General features: G+C 48.5%; 1 protein-coding gene and 1 long non-coding RNA gene across 2 annotated transcripts in view; both read left to right on the top strand.

The window, feature by feature from the left end:
* The window catches only part of LOC308184893, a 470,974-nt gene that overhangs the window by 152,210 nt on the left and 299,271 nt on the right, over positions 1-19,493 (top strand). The window lies entirely within an intron of this gene.
* Positions 1-19,493, top strand: part of LOC308184797 (uncharacterized protein) — a 383,809-nt gene that overhangs the window by 334,894 nt on the left and 29,422 nt on the right. The window lies entirely within an intron of this gene.

Raw genomic sequence — 19,493 nt, 5'->3', positions numbered from 1 at the left:
TTAAGCGGAGCTTGTGCTTACAGTGCTGCCCATAACCTGGCCTAAATCCTGGCATGTCCTTAAAGCAATCCACGGCAGACCCTCCTTCCTGAAACAAAGCATTGCTACCTGCAAAAGGCCAGGCTCTCCTGTTACCCCAGGACTACATGAAAGGATTTTTTCATCACCTTCCTTTCACCAAAGGCAGCCACAACCTGCTCCATATGCAAGTAAGTGCAGCTCCTTAAGAGGCACAGGTAGCTTCATGGAGGGACACGTGTGGCTCCTTTAGGGCTTCTCTTCTGGATAGAACCTGGAGCCCTCTCCTTCCTCCCCAATGCAGTATTTTTTTTTTTTTTTTTTTTTTGTCTCATCTGGGCATAACCACACATCCCACAAACCCAGATGTGCTCAAGGTTGTCCCAGGGGAGGTGTTCCCAGCACTGGAGCAGCTCTACTGAGGGAGCCATCCTGGAGGGACATCACCAGCTCTACGTCCAAAAGCCAAAACCCACCTCCAAAACAGAGGGGACAGGCAAGTCAGAGAACAGCTAAAAATGTCACACGGATGCACAGAGCAAAGAAAGGAAGAACCGTCACGGGCCTGAGTACTTTTTGCTTTATGCCATGATGCACTCAAAATGACAACCAAATAAAACAAATAAAACAAGGCAACACAGTACTTTGCAGAAGCTTCTGCCCCTGGAGAGGTGTATGTAAAAAGCTATGCCAGAAAGACCCATTTAGACCCGTCCCTCTGTGCTGTCAGCGCTAACCAAGGCAGGCTCGAGCAGGTGCCACGGGCCCATTCAGCCAGGATGAGGAGGAAGGAGGTGGCCAGGCCCAGCCAAGAGCTCAGCTCGGAGCAAAACAAGGCGTGCTTGTTACCTAGGAGACTCGTTCCCACAGCATAGAGGAGAATGGAAACTATGTCGGTGCCCTCCCCAGTTCTCTGCCTTGCCAGCGCTGACGGAGGCGGCAGAAATGCTGGCAGGCTGAGCACTTGCCTGCCTCCCTGTCCCCACCACGGGACACCAGCATTGACCAACTGACCAATGCAAATGCCTCCCTTGAGGGGCAGATCTGCACACCAAGGCTGATGGAGTTTGTGGCCGTTTTGTTAAAAAATAGAGGCAGTAATGCAGCAGGCAAGGTGCTCCCTCGGAAACATGACTCTTCAACTGTTCCCCAACATAAACATCTGTGCCCTCCTCCCCAACACGGTTATTCAGTTCAGCACTTTCCCCTTGCTTGTGTGGCCTCACATCGCTGTGGCAAGGTCCCCTTTGGTGCATCTCCCTCCCTGGACCTGCCCCTCTCAGCAGCTGATGGGCTGTCCCACAGCTTTGTAGGCAGTAAGAGATTACAGGCAGTAATGAGGAAGAAGAAAGATCTTTCTTGGGGATTGTCTTCTGGAGGATGACTTCTCTCTGATCACAGAGATGAGTCAGTGTGGGAAGGGGAGTGCGGCTGATTCCACGGACACGCACAGGGAGCAGGGACACAGCAAGCTGGTGACTGCGCTCCTTGGAGAAGCGAGGCAAGGGAGATGGAGATGGAGGATGTGCCTGCTCCCACAGTAACAGGGCTCCCCTCCTGCTTGGCCTGCAAAGTACAGGACACTCCAGCATCGTGGGGTGCAGCTTGGCAGGAAAAAACTGCCTATCAAGAAACATTAGTCTTATTGCCTATAGGCATCCCAGGTGTGGGGCAGGGGTTTTGCCATCTCACCTTATTCCCCCTTGCTCTAAAGGTATGAGAAGTGAATGCACGATGCCTTCTCCCACCCATGAACTCCAAATGAGGAGACACATCCTTTTCCCAGTGCTGTGCTGCAGCAGAGCTCCCTTCAAGGGGAGCCCCGTGTGCTGCACTCATACTGGGCATGACCCACGTGTACCTGCAGCACTTCGTTCTCCTGATAGCAACCAGGGCATGATCAGAGCACCATGGGAAAAAAAGCCCAACTCAGTTCTGCCTTGGCAGGGGTACCTTCATCTGCCTTCAAGTACCGTGCAGGAATCAGCCACTAAGGTCAGCACGCCCCATGTACTAACGGGAAGAAACCTTCCCACTTTCACTGCAATTGCACAGCAAAAGCTGTGAGGACATGCCTAGGCCGCAGCTTCTGGCTCATCGTGACATCATTTGTAGCACAGCCACAGAAGGGAAAGACATTACTACTCTTTCACAGATGCTGGACCATCCATGAGCAGCTCACTGCCTTTCCACCTTGCTCAATGTTTGCTTGTGGCAGAAATTTGAATCCCTGAGACAAGGCAACCCCATCCACCACCATTCCAGCTGTTTCAGGAATGCCAGAGAGAGGGATGTTGGTCACAGCTGAACCAACAATATGGTCCTTCTCACCTGGAGCAAGGAGCCTCAGAGTACACAGGCCATCAGGAAAGCAGGGGGTGATACAAACTTTATAAAAATCCTCAAAAAGAAAAAAAAAAAAAAAAAGCATTCCTCATCCTTGCAAGCCCTGCTCTTTGAGGTCAAAGAACATCTCTCTCTCAAACACAGAGATCAATACAGGCTAATCGTTACCAATGTGCACTTGACAATTTTTCTGTTTGTTGTGAAGTGGGAACAAATATGGGAGTTCTTGAACGACAGGTCAAAAATCCAACCAGACTGAGGAAAGCACACGGTGGTGTCATGCCAATGCCTGACCTCTCAGTCTCCACATTCTCCCCAGAGGGTCACCTATCGATCCCTGCTAAGCCTGCCTTCATAGAATCATAGAATGATAAAATCATTAGGGTTGGAAAAGACCTGCAGGATCGTCTAGTCCAACCATGCCCCTACCCCCAATATCACCCACTAAACCATGTCCCTAAGTACCATGTCCAACTTTTCCTTAAACACCCCCAGGAACAGTGACACCACCACCTCCCTGGGCAACCAGGTCCAATGCCTAACCACTCTTTCTGAGAAGAAATTTCTCCTAATTTCCAACCCAAACCTCCCCTGGCTCTACTTGAGGCCATTCGCTCTAGTCCTATCACTGGTTATCTGAGAGAAGAGGCCGACCCCCAGCTCCCCACATCCTCCTTTCAGGTCGTTGTAGAGAGCAATGGGGTCTCCCTTTCGGAGCAGGTCTCAGGACAGGAGCCTGTGAGGCTGTGCAGGTCACAGACATTCGTAACAGCAGGATTCACCAGGCACCCACCCCATGGTGGTCATGCCCCAGCAAGACCTGCCTATGGCCCAGAACAGCAGTAGTGATTTCTTCAGGGCTAGCAACCCCAGGCAGAGTCACACCTCCAAATAAGAAATTGGCTTGAAATGAGAAGATTGTTGCTGCTTTTTACCCCCCCCCCCAAAATGGGCATTTCTTGTTGTTTGCTAACCATTGTCTAACAGAATTAATTCCCAAATTCATTTATCTGATGTTTAAGAACCTTCTCTAAATTTCTGGCTTATCTTTATGCATGTGTCGCTCACCCCTATTCACTTCTGTTCCAAAAATTATCTTTAACATCAGCATTTATCCAGACTGTGTTTAAAGTTATATCATCCCATTTCTTTAATCACTTTGCATTAGATAGGCTCTCCATGATTTGATCATAAGTAACCCTTCTCTGGACATGACCCAGTTTGAATACAGCCTTCAGAGTGTGATGGGAAATGTTGACAATCTTCCAAGCCAGATCGCACCATGCCTTAAAGCACAAAAATGTCCCTATTCTCTGCTACAAATATTTTTCTAACATGTCACAGTGGATGACATTTATCTTTTCATGTCTGCTCAGTTATCCTGAAGGTCGCTGATAGACCCTGGGTTTTTCTCCATCTCTCTCACTTTCCTCAGTGAGCTCCTAGCTGGAGCTGAACTTTTTCCTCATTTCTCATGCACATAACCATGCAATTTTGAACATTGAATAGCTTCCATTTCAAGGCTATTCTGTATCAACAACTCCCCTTCAGACCAGTAGTTCCTCAGCATTCTGGTTACTCTTCCTTTAGCCTGTTTGCTGCTTGTCACCTCTCAGCAAAGGGCATCATGGACTGAAGAAGTCAGAAGTCCACATGGGTCCAATGGGAATCAGGACAAGCACTTGAGAGATCCATTTCAGGTTAATAAACAGATAAAATACAACAGACTTAGCAAATCCCTGAAAAAAAAAAAAAAAAGATTATTGAGATACCATATTTACTTGCTTGCTCTCACTCATCCCTAGCTGACCACCTGCAACCTCTTTTGGAAAATAAATACTGGGCTAGGTGGATCCTTCATCCGAATCACTATAGTGATTTCCTTCTTCCTTCTACTAAGGTCGAATCCTTCCTAATGTTAGTGGCTGCTGCCTTACTGCCCAGGAACAGAGACAGCTACAAGCTCCATAAAAAGTCACAACTAACATATAGGGCTAGCTCTGGCATGGCTCCCACTGGGCTGGGCTGAGTTCCACATACCTCATCAATACTGAGATGGCTACAGGAAATCCAAATCCAGCCCACAACCAGCTTGTCTGTCTCCAGTCCCTTCCAGCCCAGGATTCCAGTATGCTTGTACTGTTCTTCCAGGAAAGAGATACTATCAACATTTTACGTGCAGGTGACTGGGGCAAGAAGGAGATATGAATCCTTGAAAAGCTGTGGGAAAGGAAGAATTGATCCAAGAATGCCAGTGCCCATCTTTCAGACCAAATAATCAGCTCTCCCCATGCAGGAGCACAAAGAAATAGCTGAGCATTTTTAGAAAGAGAGAAATCAGGACAGAAACAGCAGAACAGTTCCTGAATCACTGTCTGTAGTCTCAGCTCCAATCTGATAAATAAAGCTCATAAAGCTGTACAGCAAACCTTGAATTAAATCAAAACCTGGATGTAGCTGATGCAGCCTGAGATTTCAAAGTGCCTGAAGCAGGAGCTGAGCTGTAACAGCAACCCTGTTTCTTCAAGCACTCACTCAAATATTGATGATACACTGACTGGGAATAAAAACTCTTTCACCAATCAAAACACTGGTAAAAGAAAAATAGAAGGGGTATTGTTACCAAAAAAAGATGCACCTAATCTGGCAATCAACCACTTGATCTGAGCAGCCCATGTTAACAACAGATATGAAGGTGTTACTGGTTTCACTTCTGTTAAAATCAGTTTTCAAAAATGGAAACAATCCTGTCTCTACATCACAATTTACCTAAGTATTTTAACTAATACATTTACACCATAAACTATGAGTTCCCCACTACGATGAAGAAAGTCTTACTTTCCCACGTTTGTCCTGGTTTCAGCTAGGACAGAGTTAATTTTCCTCCTAGTAGCTGGTAGGGTGCTATGTTTTGGATTAGGATGAGAAGAGCGCTGATAACATGCTGATGTTTTAATTGTTGCAGAGCAGTGCTTACACCAAGCCAAGGACTTTTCAGCTTCTCGCTCTGTCCTGCCAGCGAGCAGGCTGGGGGTGCAGCAGGAGCTGGGAGGGGACAGACCCAGGACAGCTGACCCAAACTGGCCAAAGGGGTATTCCATACCATCTGACGTCATGCTAAACAATATATAGGGGTGGCTGGCCGGGGTGGGGGGGCCGGCTGCTCGGGGATAGGCTGGGCATCGGTCAGCGGGTGGTGAGCAATTGCATTGTGCATCATTTGTTTTCTTACACATTATTATTAGTAGTACTATTATCATTATTATTTTCCTTTCTTTTCTGTCCTAATAAACTGTCTCTATCTCAACCCACAGGCTTTCATTTCTTTCTAACTCTCTCCCCCATCCCAGAGAGGGAGGGGGGAGGGTGAGCAAACGGCTGTGTGGTGCTGAGCTGCTGGCCAGGTTAAACCACAACAATGTTATATGTTGAAGCTGGTTGGCAGCCACAGATCTGCTGTATTCATTTGATCGTATTCTGACCACAAATAAAAACTGTGTACTTCCAGCTAAGCAGCTGAGAAACTGCAGGGCTGAGCTGAATAGGTACAGCCCTGAGATGGTTCATTGTCTGCACACTAAGCACAACCAGAGACTGCTGCGTACACAGCGAGCATTGCTCAAGAAAGGTGGCTGCTTCTGGTTCCCATGATGTACACCGAAGTGACATTTCCTTCCCTCTGAAGGGGTATCGCCTGGCTGACTCCAAGTGAGGGTGACTGTGCTGCAAACAAGCCTCTGCTCAGAGGCTATAAATGGGTGGGACGTAGCACAGAAAACAGGAAAGGGTCAAACAGGAAAGGAGAAAAATGTCACTGTTGGACACAGGAGAGGCCACATCCAAGAATGGAAAAAGCCTCCTGTTTTAGTACTGAGTCATAAATATTCCAGTTTTCCAAGGCAACAGCAAGTATGAAGATTGCTCTGGATTTCACGGAGAAAACCCACACTCGCCTCCCTCTGCGCATGCCTGGGCACTTCTCTGCCATCGCTGCTCAGAGCAACAACAAAAGCCAAGCACTGAGAGCTGTCAGCTCTCCACAAAGTGTTCCAGCAGATCTCCCAGCTCTCAAACACTTCCACCTTTACCATGAAACCCAGGCAACACACAACTACCAGCTGATTTATTAGTTGCATGATATTATTTATGGTTGTTTATATTGCTTTTTTTCCTAAGGTTGTACATTTATCACCCAAACTGGACATGCAGCGCTGCTCTGAAGTGATACCTGCCCCAGCTTGCTACATTTTAATGCCAAATAAAGCAATCCTTAGATAACTGGTGCTTCTGCAAAGAGCTCTCTGATTAGAAGAGACCATTGAAGGTACACTCAAAAATCATTCCTCAGTAGCAACCTAGCAGCACATGAGTGGCAGATTATAGTGCTACACAAAAGTCTGCATGTGTTCATGGACACCCACGTCTCAGTAGGCGCTTAGAAAAGCTGCAAAGAGGAGAGGAAACAACAGTTAAGGGAAAGCCATTGAAAACGTCTGCTAAGAAGCCCAGGTATTGCAGGCTTGTAACCAAATTCTGGAGACTCAGTCCACCTCTTGGGCATTTAACCTGCTGGCTCTGAAATGGAGTAGTTGTCTCTTAGTCTTCGTCTGTACCATCTGTTAGCTGAAGGGAAAAGGTCTACACATAAACAGCAAATGGACACAAATTATAATCATTACCATGACACCTCATGCAGCACAGACTGCACATCCTCACCCATAATCATTGTGCATGACCTGCTCATTTAGAAGGGATTTGTGGTTACCATAGATCACAGGCTGAACTTGAGTAATAGTGGCATTTTGCTTTGAAGCAGACAAACAATAAGTCCAGCTGTATGAACAGGCATGACATATGCAAGAAATGGAGTAATCCTTCATTTCTACCCAGCATTGGTACATGCCCCAGCTTTCCACCAGTCTGGCAAAAATATAGACAAACTGGTGAGACTTCAAAGACAGCAACAAAAAAACAGAAAGAAGTAAAATGCAAAGCAAGTGTGTTAGCTGTCTGTAGAAAACTAGGGGGTACATTAAAGCAGTTCTGAAATGCATAAAAGGCTGCTGCCAAAAACAAGTTAATAAGCCATTCTCCACATACCGGGGCAACAAGAATAGGCTGCCTGACAGGCAGCAAGGGAAGCTTAGGTTAAACATCAGGTATGACAGATAAAACATGCATTATTCCACAAAAAAAAAAAAAAAAGACAGGAGATAAGACTGGTTTTCTTCATACTATTCATGGTTCTGTCTGTCTCAGAAGCTCTTTGCTTTACTTATTTAGAGGTACGCATTCCTGTTGGTTTTCATAGGCCCTTAGTGTGAGAAATTGGGAAGGTTTTTTTTGTCTGGGTTTGCTGACAAAGAAATGCCCAACTCAGGATTTTGTCCAACTCTGTGTGCCACAGCATCAGGGGAAACTGAAGAAGGGAAGGGACTGGACGCAGCAATGATGTCCCAGTCCCTGGGAGTTTCTCAAGAGAGATGAGATGAAGAAACATGAGGAATGGCATAGTCTAAGTAAACTATGCCTGGGTTAGGGAGATGTAATTACATGACTTCTGGAGGTCTTATTCTCATATGATTTCTGTTTGACTCAGAGGACCAGGAAGCCTCTAATGCAGGATTAAAAGCTGTGGTGGTTTTACTGTGCTAGGCAGCTGAACACCACAACCGCTCTCTCACTCCCCCTCCTTAGATGAGGAGGGGAAGAAGTAAAGGAAAGAACAGCTCACGGGTTGAGATAAGGATGATTTAATTAAAGGAAAAAAGAAATAATTATTAAGGAAAGATTATTATTAATTAAACAATTTAACTAAACAATTTAACTAAACAATTAACAGTTTAACTAAAGGGGAAAAAAGGAAAGGGGAAAAGGGAGGGGGAAAGGGAAAACTAAACAAAACAAGTAAAGGCTATGTGGAAGTGCAGAGGAAAGAAATTACTCTCTACTTCCCACAAATGACCGATGCTTGACCACGTCCTTGAAGCAGGGCCTCAACGCACGTAGCCGGTGTTCGGGAGGAGGACAGACGTTTTCCCAACGAGAGCCCACCCCTCCCCTCTTCCTCCTTTTTCCACCTTTTATTGCTGAGTGTGACATCATATGGTATGGAATATCCCTTTGGTTGGTTTAGGTCAGCTGCCCTGGTGATGTTTCTTTTCTCACATCTTTGCCCACCCCTAGGGGAGTTAGGGAGAGTCCTGATGCTGTGCCAGCACTGCTCAGCAGCAGACACAACACTGGTGTGATACCACTGCTGTTTTAGCTATGAGTGCAGAGCACAGCACTGTATGGGCTGCTGCAGGGAAAGTTAACATCCCAGCCCGACCCAGTACAAAAGCCTAGTGCAATTTATTCAGGTAGAATACCTGAAGAAACAGAAATACGCTTCTGGAAAGACACAGTAAGCCTACAGGTGAAGACTGAGAGTGGAAAAGCATCCCATGCCAGCTGATCCAGTAGCTAATCCACCTGGCTACTAAAAACATACTCAAGTTTGTTTTTTCTAAATGGAATCTGTTCAATACCAGTATGTGTCCATACACTGTGAGCAGCAGTTTTGCTCAGGATAGAAAAAAGACCCACAGTGAAGGAAATGCTATAGAGATAAAGGGGATTCATGCGTGGGAGGAAATCCTGACATGCTCTTTAAAATAGAAAGTAAAGCTGGTAGAGGCAAAGCCTGGGATCACACAGTGCCCGTGACCTGGTGCCGGTGACAAAGCAGGTCACAGGAGACTCCTGACAAACTCATCGACTTTAGACTTCATTGGACAGACCAAAATAGGGCTCAACCCTCAGGTGAGATAGACTAAAGAGATGGCGCATGATGCTCTGTGATGCTCCCCGTGGAGCTATCTCAGCACTTCGGGAATTGCTGGAAACTGTGATGTGGTGCTCTGGCACCTCACAGAAGTCTGTCAACAAACAGCCAGCAAAGAGGTGCTTAAAGATGGCAAACAAGGTCATGTGTCCCCACGCATTCCAGCCATGGGAACAAGAGCATACCAGGGTGGAAAGAGCACTGAAAATGCCCTCAGGAGCTCCGTAATGATAATACACAGGGCCTTGGCTCAGACCTAATAATAAACAGCAGTGATGATGACTCAGAGACCTCATATGTTGGCTGGAGCAGAAGAACAGAAGAGCAGGATGCCCCTGATGAAGGACTGGTTGCCCAGAGCAGGTTATTCTGCCTCACAATACTCACAATATCTGGAAAAAGAAAAAAGAAAAAGAAAAAGAAAAAGAAAAAGAAAAAGAAAAAGAAAAAGAAAAAGAAAAAGAAAAAGAAAAAGAAAAAGAAAAAGAAAAAGAAAAAGAAAAAGAAAAAGAAAAAGAAAAAGAAAAAGAAAAAGAAAAAGAAAAAGAAAAAGAAAAAGAAAAAGAAAAAGAAAGAGAAAAGGGAAAGGGAAAGGGAAAGGGAAAGGGAAAGGGAAAGGGAAAGGGAAAGGGAAAGGGAAAGGGAAAGGGAAAGGGAAAGGGAAAGGGAAAAAGGAAAAGGAAAAGGAAAAGGAAAAGGAAAAGGAAAAGGAAAAGGAAAGGGAAAGGGAAAGGGAAAGGGAAAGGGAAAAGGAAAAGGAAAAGGAAAAGGAAAAGGAAAAGGAAAAGGAAAAGGAAAAGGAAAAGGAAAAGGAAAAGGAAAAGGAAAAGGAAAAGGAAAAGGAAAAGGAAAAGGAAAAGGAAAAGGAAAAGGAAAAGGAAAAGGAAAAGGAAAAGGAAAAGGAAAAGGAAAAGGAAAAGGAAAAGGAAAAAGCCAGGAGACATCTCAGCTCTTTTCCTCTTCTTCCATGCAGAAGGCTCCACATATCAAACCACATCACAGCAGTGGAGGTTACAGTTCCACAGGTGTAACTTCTCCTACATCCCATATTAGACCAGCGGAGCCCTCCAAGATGTATTTCTATGTGCTCTGGGCTCCATACACAAGGAGGTAGTGGGGTCTGCTGCTCTGGCCCACATGGCCTGAAAACAGGAGAGAGGCTGATGCTCCAGCAGCCTGAGAGCAGGAGAATTACATACCTAGCACAGGATTTGAGCAAATTTGAACAAGCAAAACCCAGCCTGAGGATAACAAACTGCAGCTCTCAGCTCCCCAGTGGGATGGGGCAGCCTGCATAGTACAGCCCCAGGAGCATGGCTCCCCAGCATCCCTGCAGTCTCTGCAGGGTGGTCTGGTTTTCAGTTACAGGCACCAACCAGCCCATTAAAAGGGCAGAATTTTGCAATTATTTTTTTGTGGTTATATGGATAACAAGGATGTCCAGAGATATAGATGTTAATTCAACATACAAAGGTAATATGCCTTCCACAACTAAACCAATCTCCAGCTCAGGATAAACCTAATATAGGGCCAGAATGTCTACATATGCCATTGCTATGGCACAAGACATTGGAGGAGCAGCTAAATCTGGCCAGTGGCAGGGAGCTGGCAGCAGACTAGACAAAGCCCAGGTTAACCCCTCCTGGCATTTCCTCCTGGCATTGTGCCTCCTATTAGACCCAGAGATAACGCACAGGACATGCAGGGAAAGCTCAGTAGCAAATAACCTAATTAGAAGTGCAAGTCTCACATCCTCCTGGGGAAGAGCAGATCTGCTGAAGGTCAGCATCCTCTGTGGTCAGCAAGGCAGCGAGGACAGGGAAGCAGTAGGAGCCCTGCTGGCCCCCTTCTGCTGCACCCACCCAAGAGCCAGGGCTTTCTATGAAGAGCCCCAAAACACCATCCCTGAACCGATGCCAGCATTTGGGCAGGGCTTGGCGTTATTTTTAACACTTGTTCACATACTTATTTGGATGAATCCTGGGAAAAGCTTGTTACCAAAATAGTATGCTGTGGGCACTATTTATACACCCACTGGCAGCAGAGCAGGGTGCACTAAGGAGGGAAAGCTGGAAGACTCCCCCTTCCCTCCTCAATGCTTAGGAGCTGGGGATGCAGGGGGCCCTAAAACAGGTTTTGTTACTTGGGTCAGTCCTCAAGGAAAGCATCACCTGCAGAAGGCCTGATACCCTTGTCTGTCCTGTTTAGGAGACTGTCCCCCAGATAGGAGGGAAGACCAGGTACAAGAGGCAGGGGAAGATGAATGCTGTGTGCATGCAGGGGCAGGCACACCCCAGCTGCTGTAGAGAAGGAAAAAAAAAACAGGAACAGTTGTGCCCAAACACCAGCGAGGTCGGAATAAAATGCTGCTGCCCTCTCATTTTACCTTTCCTGGGCTACCACAGGCAAACCCAGCAGGGGGTTCTTGGTGAGCCCCAGTGAAGGTGTATATTGGTGGGCATTAAACGCCAGTGAGGCTGGCTGGAAAACAAGGCACCAGACCAAAAATACTGACTGGCCTCCAACCCCAGGGACAACAGCAGCCTCAGGCTTTTCCATAGCAAAACACATTGCCTTGAGGGACTGAAGGAAAAAGAAGATACTCTTTTGAGACTATTCAGAGAAAGGAGGCTCATCCCTTGTCTAATTTTATAGGGTTATTCTAGAAGAATAACTTCTCTCATGCCATTTCCATGAACTTCCTTGGTTTTTGTCTTCTGTGAGTCTCTTCTCCCTCTGCCCTTCTCCAAAGACTGAAGTCTTGGGAGAAGGGTGCCTGAAGACTGGAGGATAGCCAATGTCACTCCGGTCTTCAAGAAGGGCAAGAAGGAGGATCCGGGAAACTACAGGCCAGTCAGTCTCACCTCTGTCCCTGGCAAGGTGTTGGAACAGCTTGTTCTGGATGCCATCTCCAAGCAATTGGAAGAGAAGAAGGTTATGAGGAGTAGTCAGCATGGATTCACCAAGGGGAAATCATGCTCGACCAACCTCGTTGCCTTCTCTGATGGCATCACCAGCTGGGTAGATGGGGGGAGAGCAGTGGATGTCATCTACCTTGACTTCAGCAAGGCTTTTGATACTGTCTCCCATGACATCCTGATAGCAAAGCTGAGAAAGTGTGGGATAGAGGAGTGGACAGTAAGGTGGGTTGAGAACTGGCTGACTGGCCGAGCTCAGAGGGTGGTGATTGGCGGCGCCGAGTCCGGCTGGAGCCCTGTGACTAGCGGTGTTCCCCAGGGGTCGGTGCTGGGTCCGGTCTTGTTCAACATCTTCATCGACAACCTTGATGAGGGAATAGTGTCTGCCCTCAGCAAGTACGCCGATGACACAAAGCTGGGAGGAGTGGCTGACACGCCAGAAGGCTGTGCTGCCATTCAGCGAGACCTGGACCACCTGGAGGGCTGGGCAGGAAGAAACCAAATGAGGTTTAACAAGAGCAAGTGTAGAGTCGTGCACCTGGGAAGGAACAACCGGACATATCAGTACAGGCTGGGGGACGACCTGCTGGAGAGGAGCTCTGAGGAGAAGGACCTGGGGGTCCTGGTGGACGACAGGTTGACCATGAGCCAGCAGTGTGCCCTCATGGCCAAGAGGGCCAATGGGATCCTGGCGTGCATTAAAAGGAGCGTGGCCAGCAGGTCAAGGGAGGTGATCCTCCCCCTCTACTCTGCCCTGGTCAGGCCTCACCTGGAGTACTGTGTCCAGTTCTGGGCTCCCTGGTACAAAAAAGACAGGGATCTCCTGGAAAGAGTCCAGCGGAGGGCCACAAAGATGATACGGGGCCTGGAGCATCTTCCCTATGAAGAAAGGCTGCGAGACCTGGGTCTGTTCAGCCTGGAGAAGAGAAGACTGAGAGGGGATCTCATCAATGTGTATAAATACCTGAGGTGTGGGAGACAGAGGGGTTTGGCCAACCTCTTCTCAGTGGTTTGTGGGGATAGGACAAGGGGCAATGGCCACAAAATGGAGCACAGGAAGTTCCGAACCAGCATGCGAAAGAACTTCTTCACCATGAGGGTGTGTCCTGGTTCCAGTTAGGACAGAGTTAAGTAGCTCATAGTAGCTGGTAGGGTGCTATGTTTTGGATTAGGATGAGAAGAGCGCTGATAACATGCTGATGTTTTAATTGTTGCAGAGCAGTGTTTACACCAGGCCAAGGACTTTTCGGCTTCTTGCTCTGTCCTGCCAGCGAGCAGGCTGGGGGTGCAGCAGGAGCTGGGAGGGGACAGACCCAGGACAGCTGACCCAAACTGGCCAAAGGGGTATTCCATACCATCTGACGTCATGCTAAACAATATATAGGGGTGGCTGGCCGGGGTGGGGGGGCCGGCTGCTCGGGAATAGGCTGGGCATCGGTCAGCGGGTGGTGAGCAATTGCATTGTGCATCACTTGTTTTCTTACACATTATTATTGTTAATACTATTACCATTATCACTATTATTATTATTATTGTTATTATTATTTTCCTGTCTTAATAAACTGTCTTTATCTCAACTCACAGGCTTCACTTTCCCGTTTCTCTCCCCCATCCCAGAGAGGGAGGGGGGAGGGTGAGCGAACGGCTGTGTGGTGTTTAGCTGCCAGCCGGGTTAAACCACAACAGTCCTTTTGGCGCCCAACGTGGGGCTCGAAGGGTTGAGATATCGACAAATCTGACCAGAGTGTGTTAAACTAAAATTGGTATAAGTATTGGACCTGCTTAATAGTTGCTAGTCACGATGTTGATTGCCTTAATCTCCAGTCTGCTGTACCTGTATTCCAAATTGAGTTTTATGGTGCGTTACTTTCTGTATGTGCTCCCTGTTGCACTGTTTATCCTTTCCGGGCCCTGGTTTAAGATTGTTATGGTACTGTGCGGTGTAGCAATGGCTTATGAAATGATGAAATATCTGGTCACGACTCTAACCTGGTATTTGTACTCAGCACTGACGTCGACTCGTCGACTCTATACTTTGGAAACCATATCTCGGAAACTATTAGCAATTACACCTATTGCCTGTTTTCGTTAGGGAGCCAATCTGTGAAGGGGACAGGGGAAGACATGTTTCCCTACCTGTTCACTCTCCCTTTCTCCTTCACCACCACCCTCTTATCCCCCGAGCTAGTTACGGTGGTTCTCCGAGATGTTGAATATCCTTGGGATACTCAGACCAGCCTGCTCTTGTTGTTATGTCTCCTGAATGCGCTTCAGATTTTGTGGAGGGTTAAACAACTACTTAGGAATCTCATCCGGAGATCTGTCTTGAGGCGGGATAGTTGCGAGTGGCAGGGAGTGTGGGAGGATATGGGCAGGTTTCTAGAGCAGTGGTCACCTCCAGTGTTTTGGACATTCACCCCTGAACAACTGCAAAATCCTAAAAAGCTGGCAGAATGCTTGAAAAAAAGGTGTCATGACTCTGGCAGTTCCAAAGTGACACAAATCACTGTAGCGTGCTGGGGTCTGGCTTGTGCCTATCGAGCTGCAATTGATGCTACTAGCAACCTAGCTCCCGCTCCTGCAGCCGCTCCAGCTCCTGCAGCCGTTCCAGCTCCAGCTCCTGCAGCCGCTCCAGTTCCAGCTCCTGCAGCCGCTCCAGCTCCAGCTCCTGCAGCCGCTCCAGCTCCTGCAGCCGTTCCGGCTCCTGCAGCCACTCCAGCTCCAGCTCCTGCAGCCGCTCCAGCTCCTGCAGCGACTCCAGCTCCAGCTCCTGCAGCCGCTCCAGCTCCTGCAGCCGTTCCGGCTCCTGCAGCCGCTCCAGTTCCAGCTCCTGCAGCCGCTCCAGCTCCAGCCCCTGCAGCCGCTCCAGCTCCAGCCCCTGCAGCCGCTCAAGCTCCAGCCCCTGCAGCCGCTCCAGCTCCAGCTCCTGCAGCCGCTCCAGCTCCTGCAGCCGTTCCGGCTCCTGCAGCCACTCCAGCTCCAGCTCCTGCAGCCGCTCCAGCTCCTGCAGCGACTCCAGCTCCAGCTCCTGCAGCCGCTCCAGCTCCTGCAGCCGTTCCGGCTCCTGCAGCCGCTCCAGCTCCAGCTCCTGCAGCCGCTCCAGCTCCAGCCCCTGCAGCCGCTCCAGCTCCAGCCCCTGCAGCCACTCAAGCTCCAGCCCCTGCAGCCGCTCCAGCTCCTGCAGCTGCCCCAGCTCCTGCAGCTGCTCCCACTCCTGTGGCTGGGTCAGAGAAACGAGCTGTAGCAGTGCAAGTTGACCCCGCAGAGGGTATTCCAACCCCTGTGGCAGACCCTGTGTCTGGGTCAGAGAAACGAGCTGTAGCAGTGCAAGTTGACCCCGCAGAGGGTATTCCAACCCCTGTGGCAGACCCTGTGTCTGGGTCAGAGAAACGAGCTGTAGCAGTGCAAGTTGCCCCTGTAGACAAGGTGAAAAAATGGTATAGAGGCTCAGGTCGTTTAAAACGCAGACAGTCTTCTGCTAAGTCTGGGCGTAGTGAAGACGAGGCTGGGCCATCAAAGGTGCAGGAGACTGAAGATGAGGATGAGGATGGCGAAAAATCAACAGTAACTACCCGGACTCCATACCAGCCATCAAAGGTGCAGGAGACTGAAGATGAGGATGAGGATGTCGGAAAATCAACAGTAACTACCCGGACTCTACACCGGCCATCAAAGGTGCAGAAGACTGAAGATGAGGATGAGGATGTCGAAAAATCAACAGTAATTACCCGGACTCTATACCAGCGTGAGCTACGAGATGTGCGAAAAGATTTTGGTTGCTGTATAGGCGAGCAGCTTGTCACCTGGCTGCTCCGGTGCTGGGACACGGGAGCCAATTATGTGGAATTGGAGGGCAAGGAAGCCAGGCGGCTGGGATCCCTTGCTAGGGACGCATGCATTGACAAAGCAATTGGAGATGGAGCACGATCTCGCAGCCTCTGGAGGCGTCTCCTGTCAGCTGTGAAGGAAAGGTATCCCTTCAAGGAAGAACTTGTATGTTTACCAAGCAAATGGACCACCATGGAGAAGGGAATTCAGTACCTGAGGGAATTGGCCGTACGGGAAGTAATTTATAAGGACCTAGACGACGCACAAACATCCGCAGATCCAGATGCAGTCCAGTGTACACTACCCATGTGGCGGAAGTTTGTACGGAGTGCCCCATCATCATATGCCAACTCATTGGCAATACTAGCCTGGAAAACGGAGGAGAATCCCACAGTGAATGAAGTGACTAAAATACTCCGGCAGTACGAAGGAAATCTCTCCTCTTCCCTAAAGGCCTGTGTCTCAGCTGTGGAGAAACTCTCTGAAGAGGTCCACCAACTTAAAGAGAATTTATCTTCCCCTCCACCTGAACGAACCAGTGTCCACCAGCTAAAAGAGAATGCTTTGGAGAAACTTTCTGAAAAGATCCACCAACTTGAAGAAAGATTATCTTCCCCTTCACCTGAACGAACCAGTGTCCACCAGCTAAAAGAGAATACCTTGGAGAAACTTTCTGAAAAGATCCACCAACTTGAAGAGAGATTATTTTCCTCCCCACCTGTACAAACCAGTGTCTCAGCTATTAGGGGTAAACGTTCATCTATGCAAGGAAGACAATATGGTGGGCACACACCCCGTGCCACCCTGTGGTTTTACCTACGTGACCATGGAGAGGACATGAGAAAATGGGATGGAAAATCTACTGCGACCCTAGAGGCACGGGTACGTGAATTGCAAAGGAAAACAAGTGGGAAAAAGGAGTTCTCTGAAAGGTTTGCTGCTCCAACTTCCAGCAGGCAGTCCTTTAAACACAGAAATGAAGATTCTGACCAGGACTAGAGGGGCCCTGCCTCCAGCCAGGGGGAGGAAAGGGACAATCGAGTTTATTGGACTGTGTGGATTCGATGGCCTGGCACGTCAGACGCACAGAAGTATAAGGCTTTGGTAGACACCGGTGCACAATGTACTCTAATGCCATCAAGCTATAAAGGGCCAGAGCCCATCTGTATTTATGGTGTGACGGGGGGATCCCAGCAGTTAACTGTATTGGAGGCTGAAGTGAGTCTAACCGGTAATGAGTGGCAAAAGCACCGTATTGTGACTGGCCCAGATGCTCCGTGCATCCTTGGCATAGACTATCTTAGAAGAGGATATTTCAAGGACCCAAAAGGGTTCCGCTGGGCTTTTGGCATAGCTGCTTTGGAGACAGAGGACATTAAACAGTTGTCTACCTTGCCTGGTCTCTCAGAGGACCCTTCTGTTGTGGGGTTGCTGAGGGTTGAAGAACAGCAAGTGCCGATCGCTACCACAACTGTGCACCGGCGGCAATATCGCACCAACCGAGACTCCCTGAGTCCCATCCATAAGCTAATTCGTCAACTGGAGAGCCAAGGAGTGATCAGCAAGACTCACTCACCTTTTAATAGTCCTATATGGCCAGTGCGAAAGTCTAATGGTGAGTGGAGACTAACAGTGAACTATCGTGGCCTGAACGAAGTCACGCCACCACTGAGTGCTGCAGTGCCGGACATGCTAGAACTCCAGTATGAACTGGAATCAAAGGCAGCCAAGTGGTATGCCACAATTGATATCGCTAATGCATTTTTCTCCATCCCTCTAGCAGCACAGTGCAGGCCACAGTTTGCTTTCACTTGGAGGGGAGTCCAATATACTTGGAATCGGCTGCCCCAGGGGTGGAAACACAGCCCTACCATTTGCCATGGACTGATCCAGTCTGCGCTGGAGCAGGGGGAAGCTCCTGAACACCTGCAGTACATCGATGACATCATTGTGTGGGGTGACACTGCAGAAGAAGTTTTCGAGAAAGGGAAGAAAATAGTCCAAATCCTTCTGAAGGCCGGTTTTGCCATAAAACAGAATAAAGTTAAAGGACCTGCACGAGAGATCCAGTTTTTAGGAATTAAATGGCAAGATGGACATCGTCAAATCCCAATGGATGTGATCAACAAGATAACAGCTATGTCTCCACCAACTAGCAAAAAAGAAACACAAACTTTCCTAGGTGTCGTGGGGTTTTGGAGAATGCATATTCCAAATTACAGTCTGATTGTAAACCCGCTCTACCAAGTAACCCGTAAGAAGAATGCTTTTGAATGGGGCCCTGAGCAACGACAAGCCTTTGAACAAATTAAGCAGGAAATAGTTCATGCAGTAGCCCTCGGGCCAGTCCGAACAGGACCAGATGTAAAGAATGTGCTCTACACCGCAGCCGGAGAGAATGGTCCCACCTGGAGCCTCTGGCAGAAAGAACCTGGGGAAACTCGAGGTCGACCCCTGGGGTTTTGGAGTCGGGGATACAGAGGATCTGAAGCCCGCTATACTCCAACTGAAAAGGAGATATTGGCAGCATATGAAGGAGTTCGATCTGCTTCGGAAGTGGTCGGTACTGAAGCGCAGCTCCTCCTGGCACCCCGACTGCCGGTACTAGGCTGGATGTTCAAAGGAAGGGTCCCCTCTACACATCATGCAACTCATGCTACATGGAGCAAGTGGGTTGCACTGATTACTCAGCGGGCTCGAATAGGAAACCCCAGTCGCCCAGGAATCTTGGAGGTGATTATGGACTGGCCAGAAGGCAAATACTTTGGGATATCATCAGAGGAGGAGGTGGTTCGTGCTGAAGAAGCCCCACTGTACAACAAGCTACCGGAAAATGAGAAGAAATATGCCTTGTTCACTGACGGGTCCTGTCGTATTGTGGGAAAGCATCGGAGATGGAAAGCTGCTGTATGGAGTCCTACACGACGAGTTGCAGAAGCTGCTGAGGGAGAAGGTGAATCGAGTCAGTTTGCAGAAGTAAAAGCAATTCAGCTGGCTTTAGATATTGCTGAACGAGAAAAGTGGCCAGTTCTCTATCTCTATACTGATTCATGGATGGTAGCAAATGCCCTGTGGGGGTGGTTACAGCAATGGAAGCAGAACAACTGGCAGCGCAGGGGCAAGCCCATCTGGGCTGCGGCATTGTGGCAAGATATTGCTGCCCGGGTAGAGAACCTGGTTGTAAAGGTACGCCATGTAGATGCTCATGTGCCCAAGAATCGGGCTACTGAAGAACACCAAAACAACCAGCAGGTGGATCAGGCTGCTAAGATTGAAGTGGCTCAGGTGGACCTGGACTGGCAACATAAAGGTGAATTATTTATAGCCCGATGGGCCCATGACACCTCAGGCCATCAAGGTAGAGATGCAACCTACAGATGGGCTCGTGATCGAGGGGTGGACCTGACCATGGACACTATAGCACAGGTTATTCATGACTGTGAAACGTGCTGCAATCAAGCAAGCCAAACGGTCAAAACCTCTTTGGTATGGAGGACGATGGCTGAAATATAAATATGGAGAGGCCTGGCAGATTGATTACATCACACTCCCTCAAA

The sequence above is a fragment of the Anser brachyrhynchus genome (assembly GCF_964034855.1).
Source record: "Anser brachyrhynchus genome assembly, chromosome: W".
NCBI lineage: Eukaryota > Metazoa > Chordata > Aves > Anseriformes > Anatidae > Anser > Anser brachyrhynchus.
The sequence above is the reverse complement of the archived record's forward strand: the minus strand, read 5'-3'. Positions and strand labels throughout refer to the sequence as shown.